Source organism: Dysidea avara, chromosome 5 (assembly GCF_963678975.1).
Source record: "Dysidea avara chromosome 5, odDysAvar1.4, whole genome shotgun sequence".
NCBI lineage: Eukaryota > Metazoa > Porifera > Demospongiae > Dictyoceratida > Dysideidae > Dysidea > Dysidea avara.
In genome coordinates this window covers 26,790,248-26,810,917 of record NC_089276.1, presented here as the reverse complement: position 1 = coordinate 26,810,917, position 20,670 = coordinate 26,790,248, and the positions used below count along the sequence as shown (strand labels likewise).

The 20,670-nt window shown below is 39.2% G+C and overlaps 1 protein-coding gene across 1 annotated transcript in view; it reads right to left on the bottom strand.

Moving 5' to 3' along the window:
- Positions 1-20,670, bottom strand: part of LOC136255148 (uncharacterized) — a 61,953-nt gene that overhangs the window by 32,694 nt on the left and 8,589 nt on the right. The gene's annotated exons all lie outside the window — the stretch shown is intronic.

Sequence of the window (20,670 nt, the reverse complement as noted above, 5' to 3'; positions counted from 1 at the left end):
CCACAGCAAAAATTGTCTTGTTTCATAAAGGCAGCACAGAGTTATGGAGGTGCAAAAATTATGTTTTCTTCTTGTCAATATCCTCATGGTGTTGTGTACTGGCTTCTTGGGCCACACGACACACTTCCGTGTGTCTTGATCTTGGTTGTGGTGGTCTAGAGTTATGTCACTGTAGGATGACTTCCCATGCTGACTCCATCCACATAGTCATGATAGATGATATTGTTGAACGATAAGAATTCAGAGATTGATACTTATAGCATTCAGAATGTAACTTGGCTAAGAAATTCACAACATCCTCTATAGGTCCTGTAAGGGGATCTCGACCCCTCTACTTACATCAGCTAGCCCATTTAGAGAACAAGGAACCATAATTTGAGTTAGTTTTGTCCCTCCATGATGTAAGCATGAGGTCTGAACCCTGCGAAGAAATTCCTCATGATGCGTAGGATAACTGAGATAGGCCAGGCGATCAACTGGGGTACTCCCTGTTACATCAGAAATTGCTGCCCCACTGTCATTGATATCAAGTCTGATTGTTGGGAAATCCTCCAAGGATAGTCCTCCAGGAGTTCCAGTACTAGTGGGAACCATGGTTGGGTTTTCCACAGAGGTGTTATTAGTACTACTCTCACTGCTTCTTTCCTCGCTTTGGTGAGGCAATAGTATATCAGGCACCACGGCGAATTGGAAAATCCTCAACTGGAAGCCCAATTCTACATGAATGTATCTGTCACCTTTGCTTCTGGATCTGGTCTTCAGCTGTAAAAGTGGGGAAGCTGTTTTGTCAGGTGTGATGCAAATAAATCCACTTCTAGTGGACCCATTACCACTTCTATCTGCTGGAACACTGATTGATTCAGTTTCCAGTGCAGTGATCCTTTACTGTCCTGGACTCCTCATTGGCCTGGAGTTCAGTTGACCTGGAAGGTGTTCTGCTTGGAGGGTGATATTCCTCTCTGTGCACCAAGTCCAGATTTCTATTGCTAATTGGCACAGAGCTCTGGACACTGTGCCCCCTTGTGGTAACATAGCTCACTGCTGTAATGTTGTCCATTCGCAGTAGAGCTGTGATATTCTGCCAGGTCTTCCCGAAGCCTTGATTGCTAAGAAAGCAGCTGACAACTCCAAGTAATTGGTGTTGTAAGTTGCAGACCATATGCCCCCTGTGTGGGACTGACCATTCAGAACTGCTCCCCAACCCTGGTTGGATGCATCTGAATGTATTGTTATTGAGGGATCCTGTGTGAACTCTGGTGCTCCCATTGGAGCTGTTGTGAGAGCCACCCATCATTCCAAGTCTTCCCTGCTGGCAGGGTTCAGTGAGAGAATTATGTTGTATTTGTCTGAAATTTCCTCCTGATTGTAGTTCAGGGGAAGGGCAGAGTTTATTTGCATCTGGAGAGCTTGGTAGTGCAATGAGGTTAATGGGATAGCTCTCATAGTCGCAGTTGTCTTCCCCACAAACTGTGCTATTTCCCTCGCTGAGACTGATGTTTGTTTGCAGCATTCGCCGTGCATCCTGCTGAATTTTGCGTAGCTTCTCGGTGAGGATTGTTATTCTCATTGTTGTGGAGCTAAGTGGAAGCCCAGAAATTCCATCTCCTAGCAGGAGTCTTCTTTTGGTTCACAATCAACCCCAGGCTCTCGAACAGTTGGTATGTCCGTTGGGTAATTTGTTCTAACTGAGCCCTGTCCTGATGCATCATTAGTATGTCATCCAAGTATATGACCAGATGACAATCATTTTGTCTCAGGAAGCCCACTACTGGCTTCAGCAGTTTTGTAAACACTCTGGATGCTGCTGATAGACCAAAAATAGACATTGGAACTTGTATTCCTTGCCCTCCCACTAAAAGAAAGGAGGTGTTGGTAGTCTGGGTGGGTAGGAACTTGAAGGTATGCATCCTTCAAGTTCATTTTCACCATCCAATCCTGTGACTGTAGGAGGTCTGGGAGCAAGTGAAGACCCTCCATCTTGAAATGTTCAGTCTTCACGAATTGGTTGAGACCCTTCAGGTTTATCACTGGTCTGTGGCCCCATCCTTCTTTTCCACAAGGAAAATCTGGGACAGATAGTTTCATGGAGAGGCTAGTGTTTTCACAATTGTCGATTTGATTTGATTTGATTTGATTTTTAAATTAGCCTCAAGTCAGTCGGCAATGCTGTTCTTCCCTGACTGAGGAGGAAACACAAAAATAGCATACATATACACATATAAATTACAACAGCACACACACAATAACTGAACAAAAATTGCAATTGTCCCTTTGTCCAGAAGTTATAGAACCTCTGAGGTTATCTGGCCCTTGCTCTCTGGTGAGCACCTTATTTCGTGAGGCACTCTGGCCTGAATTGGAGTCTCTATCAGCTCCAATTGATAACCAGCCACAGTTTGCAGTACCCACTGGTCTTGAGTCAGCACCTCCCAATTTGGCAATTTGGTAGGTAGTATGCTACTTGCCCAGCCAATTTTGGGCATGTGATTGACAGGTTCATGGTGTTGATTAGAACCTGTATATAATGTTTGTGGGGTTTAACACCTGAGTAGATGAAACAATTTTAATGAATTTTGTTTACATTGTCATACAATGAATTGCAGTCTGTGTGCTGCCTAGTCATTTCCTTGCCATTGACTACCCCTTTCTGGCTTTGTTGTCTGGGCCTTGCCATTCCTGACTCCCTCCTATGCCACTGTAATGACTGCCACCCCTGCGACCTGTTTTCTAAGAGAGTGGCCTTTCTGAAAACCTTGTTTGAAATTATCTGAAGACAAGGTCTTTTAGAAAACTTTGGCAGCCTCCAGACGTTCTTTAGCCATGGCTCCGAATTTCTCCCCAAAGAGAAAGGGTGCAGCATCCTTAAAATCTTTGTGATTCATCAGCTGCTTCAACCTGGGGTTGAGTTACATCATCAGGGACTGCCTGCGATCCAGGGAGTACTGGTAATTGGCATTACCCATCAGCTGTAGAGAGGTCTGGATCCCAGTAATGACTTTTGCTGGAATCTCCAGTTCTTCTGCCTTCCAAAATAAGATGGTTAACTGTGTCCAACCATAAATTCTATATTCGACTAGCTGCTCTATCTACCAACCTCACTGCTGGTGGCAACTTTGCTGCTACTACAGAGTCCAACTGGGCACATCTTATCCATCGAGAATCCGGGATGTCGTTTGCCTTAGCCTTTTCTACCCGAGTCTTATTGTCCAGTTAAACATTAAACGACACCTCAAGGAAAGCCACAGCCACTTCAGAAAGTGGGACAAGTGAATCTTGATGAGTGTCGATGTCTACTTCCTCCCCTGAATGTGCCCCATCGTCCTCAAGCCTAGTCTTCTTGTTGGGAGTGGGTTCAAGCCGGCATCATACTCTGTACTTCTGTGTTGCAGACCAGGACCTGATTGCAGTCTGCACCACTGTATGTGGCCCCATGTGTAAGCATCATAAGTTGGTCCTGTATGGACTTGACGCTCGCTGTAAGATTCTCCACCATCTTTGTTAACTCTTTGTTGTTCGCCATATGTAACACCAACTACTGTCACAGCCAAATAAAAAGCCAAATGGAATGAGACTGCGTGCTCCTATTATAGGCACAACGCATTTTTACGTAACTAGTCTCACGATTCTTCAAAAATGGCTGTCATATCCTTGTAATTATATCGATTACATGTTGATATGAAACTGAGCCTTCCAAAGTGTAATTGAAGATAAAAGGAAAGACAAGGTTTAAGGAGTAAGAGGGCACACATTTGTTGAAACCCCAAAAGGCACAGCCGACTGATGAGTTTGTTATTGTGGCATAAAATGGTAGCTGTGCACTGCTTCATTTGACCTCCAGTCTTGCAACTGTGGCCAAGTAAATAAGAAGGCTGGCTGACTGGCTGGCTGGTAGGCAGGCAGGCAGGTGAAATTTTTAAGTTCGGTGATTTAAAAAAAAATTCTATATCCAGCCGTCTGTAAATATTTTCTTGTTTTTAATGCTGTATTTGATGTTAGATGGACTAATATTATTCCATAAAGGAGATTTTTAGTGCGTAAGATGTTTCTAGGATGACTTTTAAAGGCAACATTTTAGGCGCACATGGCATTTTTGGGGAGATCCCTACTTTAACAATATTACCGTACTGTTTGATAGAAGTTATACATAATAACATTCTGTGGATACTAATTTATAGTTATGAAGTACCTAGGTATGTACAGTACAGCTCACATCTGACGTCACAAGTATTACTCGTGAGTTTGTCACAAGTGTGACCACAAATTAAGCTGTGAGTACTCAAAATAGATTTGTGATGCAATGTACTCATGATAAACTTGTGCGCATTCTGTCTGTGACCAAATTTTGGATGATGAAATGCTTGCTACATGTACTCTACCAACCCTTTCACTAAAATGACTTGTTCTGCTGCAATAACCATAGCCTGTTGTTGTTAGTTAACTATTTTGTCTTGTTGCAGTTACTAGCTAGCCAACAAAGACATTTTGTTCTCCTGCAGACATAAAGAATCTCCTGATGAAAGTCAGTTAAAGGGTCACTGTAGCCATGCGTAATATATTGTTGTGTATATAAAATGTATAGCTAACTATTATAAAGCAAATTGTGGCTACGAGATATGCTGAAACATAAGTAGTTACTCACCATTACAGTGCATGCCTTATATGGAAGAACCACTCCATGTATAACAGAAAATTCAGCAAGTAATGAATACGTATACGCAGTAACAGGAAAAGGACCATAGGTTGATTGGGACTCATAATGCAGTTGAATACTCAATGCCATAGATGCTGGCACAAATATAACTAGTTGTATGCTATGTACGTATTAACTCCTCACTGGTTTCAGTGACTAGATGTCTGCCAAGACAACAGAATGGCTTCACTGAAGTAGGTGGCCAATTTACACAAGCATTTAACTCTTGTCATGATAGATATGGCAATTTACATGTAAAGTATTTCTAGTGAAAACATGTAAGTACATATAGCTATAATAGCTATGTAGCTTGACATAATAGCCCCACTGAAAATAACACATGGATTAGACAGAAGTAGCTAGCTATACACATACATTATTGTAGTTATTTGTAAACCAGTTACACTTGCAAGCTGGAGTGCATGCACTTTGGGTACTTGTCTAAGTACTCAAGACACATAGCTGCATGAGTTTCAAGTAAGTGGGTCGCAATAAAACTGCAAGTACCCATGACGTGAGCTGTATACTGTACATATTGTTACCGATACTTGTAACTGTGATTTACCTAATTATTGATATTTACAAAAGTTTTCACAGTCAGTGTTGTTGCAGCAGCACACCAGTGATCCTCCGAGGTTGGATAGTTGTAATACTGATAATGACAATAACATTGCTACCTCTTCACTTCCTTCATACATCAATGATCTGTTTATAAAAGTTTATGGAGTTCCTCTAGTTCATTCTGATGGTGGTGAAAGACTTTCTCCATGGTGTAAGAGATGGGTTACCATTATTTGGCATAGAGGGTTGCACTATTCCTTGCCTGGGGATGCTGTTAGACAACGCTACGTAGATCAGTTGTCTGAGGAGTTAAATTACTTTTGTAATGGAACTTATCCATCAGAGCGTGTCCTATATAGTATTTAGTTCCATTCTACTGCAACATGACAGATCAATTAGTAAGGGCTGTGACGTCCAGAGATTGTTGGACCACCATTTGACTATGTGGCAAGAAGGACAGTTTGATGTGCTACTTCAGGAGGCTCAGCGTTATGACAGGTCCCTCTGTAACTCCTTCCGCTCTTGTGCTAAGAACAGTAATAACCATTTAGTTAAAGTGTTTACTAAGTTGATGTTACAAGGGAAAGTCAGGGCCGCAGTACGATGGATAACTGAAGAGCTGGTGGAGGTTCGCTGGACCCAAATGATTTGGTTGTGACAACTCAACACCCTGATTCCCAACTATGATGATTTACCTTATTTTGTAGACTCAGAGATTACTGCAGCTCATGTCCAGTTTATTGCTAGTAGTATACAGGATGGAGCTGGTCCTGGTGGTTATCAGTCTGCACATTGGAGAGATGCTCTACTCCGTCATGGGTCAGCTTTTTGAAGGTTGCACCCTTTTTAAACAGCTTTGCTGTTTTTGCGTGGATTTCACTTCTTTTTGTAGTTTAAATATATACCCAAAGCCAACCATAAACAGCTTTTAGGTATGTTTTCACACAAATCATTGTTTTTCTTATCTACAGATGCAATGAAGATGATATGATCAAACTAGTGCTGTACCAATACAGAAAAATACCTACTGATCCAACACTAATTATACTGATACTGAGCAGTCAGTCCTGCTGGTATGCTTAGGAGAAAAAAAAGAGAATTACAATACACAAACCAATTATCTAATTGCAATAAAGTGGTTGCAAAAGTGATGCAGAGTCAGAGGTTTCGATATAATTTTATGCTTGCTTGTTCATGGCTATATAAAGTTGTAATACAAATGCCTGTATTTATTTGCAACAGTGTTTTGTAACAAAGTAAATTCCTTCCAAGTTGATTAAGTATAGTATTTGTCAATCAGTAACTGTTCTATTAGAGTATCTCAATTTTTCATGCAAAATGTGATAAGTTGCAGTTGCTCAATTCTTACAAAGCAAATCCACAATTTGCAGCCTGTTGTCACAAGTTTTATCAGCATAGCACTTATGATGATGATTATGATGATGACAATTGGTACGAGTAGGTCTTAATAGTAGTGTAATACCCCCGCCGAGATCAGTACCAAAATGATCATCGGCTTTGATTCGATGGAATACTAGAGAAGTTGTAATAGTACTGTATTGCAGAGTTTATTTGATTACTTTTGCAATACCGTAGACTCTGGTTATTAGGCGCATGCGCTTATAATTTTCGGAGGAATTATTTGTGAAATTTACTATGCTTGTTAAGCCCATGCGCTTATAAACTACGGTAAGGAATTTCTGCTAGGAGGGAATTAGTTGTGCCCACTACAGTTTTCAAACCAGTTAATAGTTTGCTTCAGTCGTGGAAGCGGAAATCCTTAGAAGTCAGGTAGCAGCTACAGCTAGCGTTATTACAGACGGCGGTATCTGCTAGACACGGGCCTGGCGAGGCATCGAGTGTGCTGTGACATGTCTGATTCATTCTGACAACAATTCTATGTAGTACGAGGTGGCAGAGGCGATTTCAACCATATGCACTTAACAAACAGGTGTCTAGCACAAGTCTACCATATGCGCTTAACAGGCAATATGCGCTTAATAACCATGTGCACCTAATAACCGGAGTCTATGGTACTCTAATAGAACGCACATTTTTTGAGGATTTCTAATAGAACACACATAGAATGTTCTAGATATTCCATTGGTAGATCTACGAAATTATGAACTTTTTACTAGTGAGTAGATTTTAGCTAGAGTTTTCATTTATTAAGTTAGGTGATCTGACATGGCTCAGTGGTTAATGATTTGGGTGTTCAGTGTGGAGATCCCTGGTTTGAATCCAAGTCAGCAACTTTCTTTTTTATGCACCTTTTTACCCTGCGGTGACTGTTCTATTAGAGTAATTTTACCCCACGATTTACAGTTGTTTGGTTTTTGCCTTGTAATTCTATAGTTTTCAATGAAATTTCTTTTAAACTACCTTTTTTAATGCAAATAATCATCTATGACTTTGCACTAAACTTGGTATGTGATTGTGCCGCAACACGTTCTTAAAGTAAACCAAAGCTCGATCGAGGTCCGTATTTACATTTTATAATGGTTTTTATAGAATGTGTGAATAGAAAAAATCTAAGCCCCCCCCCCGAGTGTCCTAAATGAAGAAAAATAAAAACATGAAGAAATTAAACCAGATTTTGAAGGCTTATATTTCATGTTGCATTAGGCAATCTTGCACTTAAATTTGGTATGTAGGGTGCTGAAGGTGGAGGGCATTTGCAGTATAAAATAATTCCAATTTGAGAAGGGAGCACGGAGCTACATACTGTATGTGTGAAAACGTGTTTAGTTGTGGCACACTGGCTTTCTTGGCCGCACAACATACTACTGTTTGTCTTGGTATGGTACTATTATGCTGTGTGATATAAAGTGCTGAATAAAAGTTTTAGCCATAATCACAATCAGAATTATACACTATATGGAGGAAGCCACTTTACTAACATCTAAGAGACAGTTACATAGATCGTCATCAGTGCTATCAAGGAAAATTGGTTGATTGTGAGAATGAAGGAGAGATCAAGATAATGAGCCAGTGCACATCTTAAGATACATGCTGCCTGATAATACAGTGATATGAAAAAATGTAAATCTGCCTCAGGCTAGTATTTTATGACAATCATCACTTTTTCAGTGATCTTAAATGTGAAACAAGTGTCTTAGCAGAAGTTTGTCTGTCTCCAAAGCATCTCTTGACTTTTCTATCTTATGTAGATGCCATATAGTTGCTCTCCTATATCAGATAAGTGACAACCAGTGCTCTCCTTGTAATTGTGGAACATTTTTGCTTAATTAATTGCTATATAGCTAGTAAATTATCTGCATGAATACAGCGAAGCTGTGAAAAAGGGTGTGGTATTTAATAGCCTGGCTGAGAAAAGTTCTGAAATCAAAGGTGGCAGCTAAGAAATGGCTGCAATTATGTTAATGCTAATTACTAACTGTGAAAAGAGGAGTTGCCTTCAATAGCCTGTATGAAAAAATTGTCAAATCAAAGGTGGCAGACAAGAAATGGTTGAACATCTGTGAGAGAATGCACATAGAATGCATTGGTAGATCTATGAAATTATAACTTTATTAAGTAGATTTTAGCTATTTATAACGTAGATAATTAGTGAGGTGATAAGTGATTCAGTAGTGATAGCAATGGTTTAGTGGTAAAGGATTTGGGTATTCAGTATAGAGGTCTCTGGTTAGAACTCTGGTAAGTTTTTTCCAACATTTTCATGCACTTTTTATCTCATGGTGACTGTTCTTTAGAGTATCTTGGCCCCTCAAATTATATTTGTTTGATTTTTGCTTTGTAACTCTGTAGCTGCTACTACTTTGTTTTTCTAATCACCAAAAGACACCAATACAATGGCTAGCCTATGTACATACCAAATTTCAAAGTACCGTATAGCAGGTTTTTATTGTGAGGACTTTAATCTTGCGGTTTGGGCACTTCACAATATTAAAATTTGCAACATATTTTATCACGTGGAATTTTGTTTATCGTGAGGTTTTTAGCACCTGTAACATTGTTGTGTTGAACAACAAACCGGGTGCTCGTTTATGTACATAACAGTTTGCTGATCGTTCATTACGTTTATTACAGCACGATCAGTTGCTCATCCCCCTATACAATACGTGTTTCTTCACCAAACATCACTGAACATGGCTGCCCTACCCGTTTCCTGGCGAACTTCAGGCACCTGCATCAATTCATCGTGTATACAAGCATAGATACAAAGAAACATGGCTAACATGACAAAATTTCATTGCTTTCCATCTCGTACGCTAACACTTATTACAACGAGTAATAAATTTGTGTGAAGAATTTAATGTTGCGAATTTGTCACCTCGCCAGATTAAGTGTCACATGATTTTATTTTCGCAAGTAAATTTGTCCACAAGGAAAACCCACTATAGGGTATTCCTATAAGGGTTTATCCTGTAGTTGTGACAAAAGTTTGATCTTTTTTAAACATTCATAGCACTGCGGACACCTATCAGATTCCTTGCAAAATTAGTATGTGAATTTCCCTTTATATTGTGCTCTTTATCTGTACTAAATTTCAAGAAAATGAAATTATACTTTTGCGTTTTATAAGTTTTGCGAATTGTGCGAAAAATAATCCTAGACCCCTATAGACCCCTTAAGAAGAAAAAACAAAGAAAGAAATTGAAACTTTAGCCACTCATATCTTACAAATGGCTGGAGTGAAGTTAATCAGATTTGCTATGTGGCCTAGCCTATCTGGTGGACAGCTATAGTAGGAAAATGGTGAGAAGGGACCATGCGACTATGCAGGCATGAAAATCGCATTTCCTTCCTGTCAATATACTGTACATACGTCATGACATGCCAGCTTTCTTGGCCGCATTACACGCTATTGTGTGTTGATATTCTCCAGCATGTCTGCCATATTATTCAATTGACGATGTAGGAACCATTGCTACACGTGCACAAGTATAAATAAGAGAACAGGGCTGGAGGAAGGAAAATTGAGTTAGTCAGGCCATTGTATCCTACTTACTTTGACAGCTGAATAATGTTGATGCGTTTTAATATTTATAGTGAGGAGAGTCACTGCACAGTGTGTGAAGTATGCTTCATGAAGTGAGAAGCACACTCTGTGAAGTGCAAAGCCCAGAGGGATCTGGGGGCATGCCCTCTCAGGAAATTAGATGCTCAGATATGCATAATTTACAACTAAATATTCCCAAATTATTTGAAATCATCTACCTCTGTACTATGGGTACAGGAAATTCATTGTACTACAAAAACCCCATATATATAGCTACATACTAATTATATAGCTATACAACTACAAGAGCCGGATTTTGAATGCAGACTATATTGGTTTGTCTGGAACAGTATAGTCTGTGATGGAGTGATATTGATATACCTAAGTATACAATCACGTGATTAAGCATTATTCAAAAATGATATAATGTGATAAGAGAGTTTGCTCAAACATTTGACTGCATGGTAGTTGAACTTAAAGAGGAAAGAGGAATGCTTTCTGCTCAAGATCATCCAGATACTACCAGAAAGATAGCTGCATAGTTTTGTGCTGCAGGGAAACTAGGCACCTCGGCTGTCATTCCATGAGCTCAAAAATTCAATAGTGACAAGGCAAGAAACACAGATGATCATTTTATGATATTTTAAGGGTGCTGGCTTAGAATCAATGAAGGCAGCTGCTGTACACAGTATAGTTCCACGTCAGAACTCTTGATACTTAAAATCTAACCCAAAACAGCCAAGCTGTAAAAAAAGTGTGCGGCCCTCAAAAAGGCTATGGTGAAAAAAGATGTGAAATCCAAGGTGGCAGCCAAGAAATGGCTGTGATGGTAGGTTAATGGTAAAAATTTTAATAACGACAATTCAGGTGAATTTTTGTGCCGCTTGGTCTTGGCAAAAAATTCACCTAAATTGCCGTTATTAAAATTTTTACCATTAACCTACCATCACAGCCATTTCTTGGCCGCCACCTTGGATTTCATATCTTTTTTCACCATAGCCTTTTTGAGGGCCGCACACTTTTTTTACAGCTTGGCTGTTTTGGGTTAGATTTCACTTCTTTTTGTATTTGTATACCCCACAGCCAGCCATAGGCCGGCTTTGGGACTTCCTAAACCTGTCTTTTTTTCTTTACCACAGGAAGAAGAAAAGATGAAGCAGATGTACTTTAAATATTTCTGATTTTATCAGTAAATGTACAAATTATATATCTAATACATATATTTATTACAGAACTCTCCATGGTGGTTTCTTTGTAACTGAACACTCTACAAAGTGACTTCTTCTTGCTGCTCTCTCTACAGGGTGAATTGTTTGTAGCTGAACAATCTACAAGGTAACTTCTTCTAGCTGATTTCTCTACAGGGTGATTTGTTTGTAGCTGAATTCTGTGCAGGTGATTTGTTTGCAGCTGAGCTCTTTATAGAATGGTTTCTTTGTAGCTGAACTCTCTACAAGGTAACTTCTTCTAACTGATCTTTCTACAGGGTGATTTGTTTGTAGCTGAACTCTCTACAAGGAAACTTCTTCTAGCTGATCTCTCTACAGGGAGATTTGTTTGTAGCTGAACTCTATACAGGTGATTTGTTTGCAGCTGAACTCTCTACATGATGGTTCTTTGTAGCTGAACTCTCTACAAGGTGACTGCTTCTAGCTGACCTTTCTACAGGGAGATTTGTTTGTAGCTGAACTCTCTACAGGTGATTTGTTTGCAGCTGAACTCTCTACATGATGGTTTCTTTGTAGCTGAACTCTCTACAAGGTAACTTCTTCTAGCTGATCTCTCTACAGAGAGATTTGTTTGTAGCTGAACTCTCTACAGGTGATTTGTTTGCAGCTGAACTCTCTACATGATGGTTCTTTGTAGCTGAACTCTCTACAAGGTGACTTCTTCTAGCTGACCTTTCTACAGGGAGATTTGTTTGTAGCTGAACTCTCTACAGGTGATCTGTTTGCAGCTGAACTCTCTACATGATGGTTTCTTTGTAGCTGAACTCTCTACAAGGTAATTTCTTCTAGCTGATCTCTCTACAGAGATATTTGTTTGTAGCTGAACTCTCTACAGGTGATTTGTTTGCAGCTGAACTCTCTACATGATGGTTTCTTTGTAGCTGAACTCTCCACAAGGTAACTTCTTCTAGCTGATCTCTCTACAGGGAGATTTGTTTGTAGCTGACCCCTCTACAGGGTGATTTTTTTTTGTAGCTGAACTTTCTACATACAAAGTGATTTGTCCTAGCTGGTCTCTCTACAGGATGACTTGTTTCTAGCTGATCTCTCTGCAGGGTGACTTGTTTCTAGCTGAACTCTACCGGGTGATCTGTTCATAGCTGAACTCTCTACAGGATGATTTGTTTACAGCTGAACTATCTACATGGTGGTTCCTTTGCAGCTGAATTCTCTACAAGGTGACTTCTTCTAGCTGAACTCTCTATAGGGTGATCTTCTCGTAGCTGAACTCTCTGTAGGGTGATTCGTTTGCAGCTGAACTTTCTACATGATGGTTTGTTCATAGCTGAACACTCTACAAGGTAACCTCTTCTAGCTGATCTCTTTACAGGATAACTTGTTTCTAGCTGAACTCTCTACAGGGTGATTTCTTGGTAGCTAAACTCTCTACAATTCGATTTGTTTGCAGCTGAACTCTCTACATGGTGCTTTCTTTGTAGCTGAACTCTCTACAACGTAGCTTCTGCAATGGAATTTATCACCACTGCAGCTGTATTCAAGTGAGAGTTAGTCCAGCATGCAACAGCAGTTAGCAAATTGTGTTGAATATGTTGAATTTTTACATTGGAAACCTTAACAAAGGCATGTTATTTCATGAATCTTTGTACGCTAAACTAAGCATCACAGGCTATCACATCAGCCTTTTAGGCGTAGATTAAATTGTACACTAGCAAAGTTTTGGGCCACCCTAAAATAGCTTAACGCGCGTGGGTTGAAACAAATTGCTTTGTGCGGTTGGACTTAATCAGTTCAGTGCCACCTTAACCATTCACTGCAAACTGATTACCATCCACAGGTCCCAGGATCCTCAATGCTTTTAAATAGGCGATAAGATGGTTTTCCCAGACTGGGTCACGTACAACTACAGATTTATAGCCAGATACTCCTATATGACTTTACAATTTCAGCTATGAAACATGTGCAGAAGTAGTGCTAGCCACTTAGAACAGCCACAGCAGCAAGTTTACAGCTTTGTATTATTGGGTGGATCATGTCATCTGACATGACACAGTTGTATGTGACTGGATCTGGAAAAAACTGGTTTTATTTCCCATGTCAGCAGATATTTTTCATGAAGAACACAGTGCTACATGAGTAAACTATCTAATTTCACAATTAAAAAGACTTCAGTTGACTACTTTTACTAGCTGCTTTCCCCAAAACCAATAGCGATCCGTACATGTGGTGTGGGGCCTCTGGCCAACCTGGGGATGGCTGTATGTGGCTGTACAGCACCATGGCATTGAATAAAGACCTGTGCTGTAAAACAAACTTGACATTTCTCAATACTTTTAAATAGGTAATAAGACTGGTTTCCCCACATATTTTAAGCACTGGAAATTGCTCTGTATTTTAGACGTGCAAATTAATATGTCACTGCATGATTGTCAGTAAATTTTATAATTTATAACAAGCAGATTAGCAGTTCTTAACCTCAGATTGTAGTACCACTTTGTAGCACAGGAAGCATAGATTACATGTACTAAGTTTAAATTTTGTTGCTAATCATACAGTGATGTAAAGAGTGACAATACAAAAAACACTATCTTATTAACATCCATAGAAATACTTTCACGATCATTTGGTAGTATCAGTTACAGTTATATCAGTAAATATGGAATCCTAAATTGCTTGAAACACATAAAGTCCATAGTTTTTGATTGTTGATTTGTGACTGCTAATGTCTCTAATATGTAATAATTAGATTTCAGACCACAGGGATCTATGTTCTTGAAGGACCTGTGTTGTGATGCCTGAGCTAAGTGAAGACGCTGCTACAGGTTATTAAATCACGAAGACCCCAAGCAGTCTCACTGATCTGAAGTCTAGCTTATTTAGACCTTAAGAAGTGGTCGTTTGTACCTTGACACTACTTGTAACAGAGAAATGTAGTATCCCACTGCTCCACCTGTGACTGTTGTTATGAGCTTAAAATTAATTTTCAGGAGGTGATGTGTTGCCAGCCAGTACATGTCATAAACATAATAGTGTATGCTGGAAAAGGTTAAGTGGTCTCAGCTCTACCATGATCTAATTACACTGACCTGAGCTTCTATAGGTACAAACTAATTTTAAAAAGGTAGACAAATGTTTTCTGCTTACACAATGGGTTTGTAATGCATAATGCACTATTTGTCTATTACATTCTATGCACTTTTTTTCATCAATGGTGTCTGGCCATCAGGGAAAACTTCGAAGTCCACTCATACATGTAAATACTTTACATGTGATGCAAAACTAGAAATGCTAATATAGTGTTTGCCTTGTCATTATGCTTAGTTATTCTTGTGCCACAGTGAGTTCCAAGTCACCATGCCAAGTACCAGTGGGCACCCTCTGTGTTAGCTGAATTATTTCCATCTCCAGTGTTCAGTGCCAGTAATACATTGTTACATACTGTTCTATAGTATGAAGTGCATCTCCCGTATGTAGTGTTACACATCATTATGCTATTGCCACACCATTGATGTACCGGCACTGGGTCTGGCAGGCCATTGTGTGGAGAATGCTAAGTTTGTGTGATAATGCTTAGCTCTCAACCTGAAGCCTTTCAGTACCAGGAGTGAGATACTTTGAGATGGAAACTATATGAACACTGCTGTATTTACATCCCATATAATCTGATAGAGATAATAAGCATAACATGCACAAAATGTGCCCTTAGGCTGATAATTGCTGTGTGGTTGTGCTTGCTGCTGTATATTTACCTCCTACTGTAAACTATATTATTGTGGCTATATATAGTTACAGTCTACAATGCTACCACACAATGGAATTGTAATTTTCATGGTGGCATATCCATTATTTTCTGGTTCTGGTACTGTGAATTACAGTAGGGATATTCACTTCTTATTGTTTTTACAGTATTTGGACATTACGTACTACTCCGATCCAGCTTGTTTCAGTGCTTTTTATCAATCTTCTGTCACCCTTACTCTAGTTGTAAATTTCTAAATTTTTTTGTAATATACTTGTTATTTGTTTTTTATGGAACATGATTATAACTTAAACCTCATCTTTATGGTAGCATGTTTTAGAACGCACAGCTGCATCTTCCTGGGATTTTTTTCCAAATTTTATGGTAGCATGTTTTAGAGCATTCAGCTGTGTCTTTCCGGGGATTTTTCCAAATCCTTATGGTAGCATGTTTTAGAACGTACAGCTGCATCTTCCTGGAATTTTTCAAATCTTTATGGTAGCATGCTCTAGCTCTATTTTTACGAGATCTCTCCACATCTTGTCATATGATACTTTGGTGCTTTCAGCAGATTTCATACGTGAATCTCTCACATGCTTGTAATATTCATCAAGATGGCGCTGTGATCTGTCTTCACTGCTGTAGTTTTCCTTTTTATTTGAGAGTATGTCATCTTTTTGAGCTTCATAATAGGCCTTATTTTTACTTTTCCTTCTATTTCTCTGTGCCACTTCCTTTGAAGGCATTATCACTCTGAATATTACCTCAGAAAAAACACTCAAAGCAATAATGACAATAAAACACTTCAATTGTATTGTTACACCCATGATTATTTACTAAAATGGTTTAGCAAGTGGAATAGCGAAGATTGTTAGTCACAGCAAAGAAATGCATTTAGAAATGCAAGCAATTAAACCTAGCCACTTAACTTTGCTAACAACAAACACACTAATACTAAACAAGATGTCTTATGCGTGTATTTTTTTGTCAACGTACGATAGGTCCTTTATATAAACCAAACGTCGAAATCACCAACGCATTCTAAAAATTTGGTGCGATAACACATGTATTCTAATATATTAGCATGTACTGTATGATTATGGAAGCCCTACTGATGAACAATGGCCACGATAAAGAAGGATCAAAGGAAAATCAGTAAGACAGTTACTGTAGCGCATACATTGTAGGATATTTAAAATACTAAAAGTTTTATCTCCATGAAATTTGAAGTATTTCCACCAAAGAAGTAGGGCTGTAGCTGTAGCCAGCTTTCCGCTATGCTTGACTGAACACATCAGGCAGGCAGTGAGGCAGTAGAAAATTTGCCAAAAAAAAATTTTTTTTTTAAATTTCGTGGCACCTCGTCAAAAATGCTTTGGGTCATTCTGAAGACATGTTTGGGTTTAATTACACCTAACCAATACTGTCAAGTGGCCGTGAAGGATTTGTGAAGATGATTTTGGCTAGATTTATTTTTGTGGACCATGCCCACACCTTCGTCGCCCCTACTATACAGTACTACCATACTGTATTATAACTCAGATAACAGTTTCCAGTGACAGACAGTTGAAATACCCTGCTTCTTTTATCATTAAGGTCTGCTCTTGGCAACTTCAGCAGTGATGTCTTAATCCAGTACTCTGATTCATCCTCATTTAACATGAAGAGAATCATGTGACATGAATTTTGTAGAGATGCTAAAGTTCAATGGATTTTTAAGTTTCATTGCTTGCAGACGTGAGATTCAATACCACAAGTGCACGAAAAAATTTGGAATTTTCAACTAGAGTAGGGACCATAGCACATCGATAAAAAGTACTGAAACAAGTTTGAGTAGTCCATGATATTAAATCACAGTAAAACAATAAGAAGTGTTATATCCCTACTGTGCTCAAGATACCATAACGGAAATGCACAGTAGGAATACGACACTTCTTATTGTTTTACTGTGATTTAATATGGACTACTCAAACTTGTTTCAGTACTTTTTAGCGATTGTCCCTACTCTAGTTGAAAATTCCAAATTTTTTCGTGTACTTGTTTGTTAACTTTTTTTGTAAATAATATTATTATGACTGGTGAACCCACGCATACCGCATCTGAAATGGCGCCGCGCTCCAATCGTCTGAAAAGTGAAGTATCCATTACGCTTCATTGTCAGCTATGTTCAACTCGTTACACAACAATACGAATCAAGAACTTTTCCTCTACAATCTACGCATACCAAAAGAAATGGTGCCGCGCCCCAATTTTATTAATTATCGTCTGAAAAGTGAAGTATCTATTTATGCTTTGCTGTCGGCTATGTTCAACCCGTTACATAGCAATACAAATCAAGAACTGCTTGAAAAGCGCCTTTGCAATCAGAATAGCCACTATGAAAAATACGGACGATTTCTGTTTCGAAGGGAAGCCATCATGTGCTCACGCCAAATCGACACCTTTCCCTGTCAGCAAAGATGAATGGGACACAAAGGAAGACACTGGTAAGTCCATGAAGAATGCATTGTACGTACTGCGGTATGCCAAAAGGCAATGGGACAGTCGGGCCGAAGCAACGTCGAACGGTGAAAAAATCAAGCCCGTAGCTTTAGCCATTATCGAGTTACGCTTGTCTGAAGGCATCAGTCAGTTACTTACTTACTTACTCAGTCAGTAGAAAATTCCGTCGAATAAAATTTTTAAAAAATTCCGTAACAACTTGTTGAAAGCGTTTCGGGTCAATCTGAAAGCTTGTTTGGGCTTAGTTTTACCTCACCAATACTGCCTCATCGTTGTCAGGGAAAACCGAGGCTGATTTTTGGGTGATATTATTTAGTGGGCCATGCCTACTGCTTTGTGGTCCCTACTATACAGTTACTATCGTACTGTATGATAGATATGAGAGCATGCATGCACTTGCACCTCAACTTGTGAGAATCGTGTAGGAGGGGTGGTGACAATGCATGATGTGACCTTCCACGGTTGGGTAATCAAGACAACATAATAGTAGCAGGCCCTCACGATTGTAATTGCATATATCACTTATGTTTACTACATGTACTGTGTATGCATATGCATCTATTCCACCCACACATACTGTGCTGGTCATGTACTGTTTCTACATGCCCCATTTGTAGACTGTCCCATTGGTGGTTGTACTTGGTTGTATGTGCCCCGGGCCTAGTAATAATTATACAACCAAGTACTAAGACTAATAAGAAATGCGGTCAAGATTACATCATAAATAATGAAATAAATAGATAAATAATAAATAATGTTTAAGAAAACTACAAGGCCTAAGACTGCACTCACTGGGAATAGAATTCATGTTGAATGAAGAGATAATTGTATAATGAGTGGGTGTGTTCATGGAGGTGATAGAAATGGTATGATAATTCTATTTATTGCCGATCAAAACAGCTAGCATGCTTATTAATCGACCAGGCACAGCAATCTAGATGAACTACTGATAATTTGTTTTTGAAAGTGTTGCCAGCTGGCACACTAGTCTGAAGTAGCCATGCCAGCTGCTGGTTGGACATCAAAGCCATGTTCTCATAATATTGCCAGTGCAATAGAAAGATATTGACTGGGCAAGACTCAGAGTGGTGCCTTTGAACACCCACGCTAAAGTGGTACAGTGGAACCTCAGTTATCCGGACCCCACTTATCCAGATTCTCGGTTAACCGAACTACAGAAATTACTGTTCTATTAAAGTAGTGACTGTTCTATTAGGGTAGTTGATTATACTGAAAATTTTATGTGAAATCCGGTCACATATGGACTTTTCAGACTTATGGACCACCCCTGGTCCCAAAGGGTTCAGATAACTTAATTTCCACTGTATATATATATGTGTGTGAGAATGAAAGCACTGCCATGAGTGCAATACATTAAATATAGCTTGTAAAAGAGTGGGCGAGGGACAAATATAGCATGATGTGAAGGCGAGTACTTGAGGTACACTCAAGATACGTGGAGCAATTACAGAGTCTTATCAGTAGAATAGACATTGCACTTGTGTTGTGCCTAGGATGAGCGAGGGATGAGTCTATAGTCTGTCTTCTCAAATACTAAAAGTTTTTGATTGTGGTACTTAAGCATATTTTTGTGATATTAGGACTTGTCCATTTATATGAACAGAATGTAGTAAGTGCATTCACTGCTGTTGACCACAAGCAACCACCATCGAAGTAATTAAATCCAGTGGTTCTACTCTTGCTGGTTGGGTTGACTGGTCAGCCAGTGCAGTACAAGCTATTGGCTTGGTTGATTGGTTATACTGGCCAGAATGAGAAATCACTCAAAGCAGGCTGTTAGCCTGCAAATAGGCCTGGCAGTTTTATAACTACCTGATACAGAATTGTGGTCTATCAAAGTGCTAATAGTTGTGTTATGTGTGACTTTATGGAATTGCTTTTTGCTTTCCTCCCATGCATGGTAGTTTATAGAACTTTGCGTGGGCTAGATCAAGGGAAAAGTGTACTTTACATTTCTTAAAGTACACTTTAGGGCAAATAGTGCTTTATTGCAATAAAGCGTGCAATAAAGCACTCTTTGCAGTGCAATAAAGCACTCTTTGCAGTGCAATAAAGCACTCTGCAGTGCAATAAAGCACTCTTTGTGAGCAATAAAGCACAGTTACCCATGTGCTCTAGTGCAGGCTGATAGCCCCCAACGCTCGCACCAGTATGACTAATCACCCAAGCTGGTGAAGGCAGATAGATACCCCTTGCCATGCTGAGTGATCAATCACCCCAGCCAATATGAGTTCCACTACTGGACTGCTTTTATAGACATACCTAAATGCTTCGATGATGGGTGGGAGAAGGTAATGTGGCTGTTACGTTTGTTAATGTAAATGGACAAGTCATGGAAATATCATGCAAACACTTCGCCATGTGTCACAATATAATTGATTGTGGGTTGTGACCCAAACCTGCCAGAATATGTGGTGAACGTCTGTCATGCCAAACTATGGTGAACTATATACACATGAGTTACTTTGTTAAACTATTTTGTGTGCATTCAGGCTGCTAATAATTTGTGCAACACATGTTAATTACGAGTCCTATAGTTAGGGTGCTAAGACCTTTTTTTGTGCACTTTTGGATAAAAGCATGAAACTTGCCACATTGTTTGTATGTATCATAAAGGTTATTTTTTGATAGGGAGCCACCTCAGATTTGACCTTTGGTGACCTTTACATCCAATTTAATGCTTAAAATGGTCAGTTTTTCATCTATCTCACCTATAAATGGTTCAAAATTCACAAACTTGATATCAAATTAATGCTCTTGCTCTGAAGAGTACACTAAAATTTAAAGAAAGTCCATAGCTTTTACTATTGCAAAGTTATATATAAGAGCAAAAAGTAGCCCTATTTTCTCCCACCCACGCACACCATGCAGTATGGTACATATACATAGTGCAATTTTGTATTTCCAACATTATTATTAGATGCTGAGTTAGTAATGTGATATCATTTACAATTGTAAGGTGGAACCTGTCATATAGAGACCACCTGTGTTAAGAGACCACATT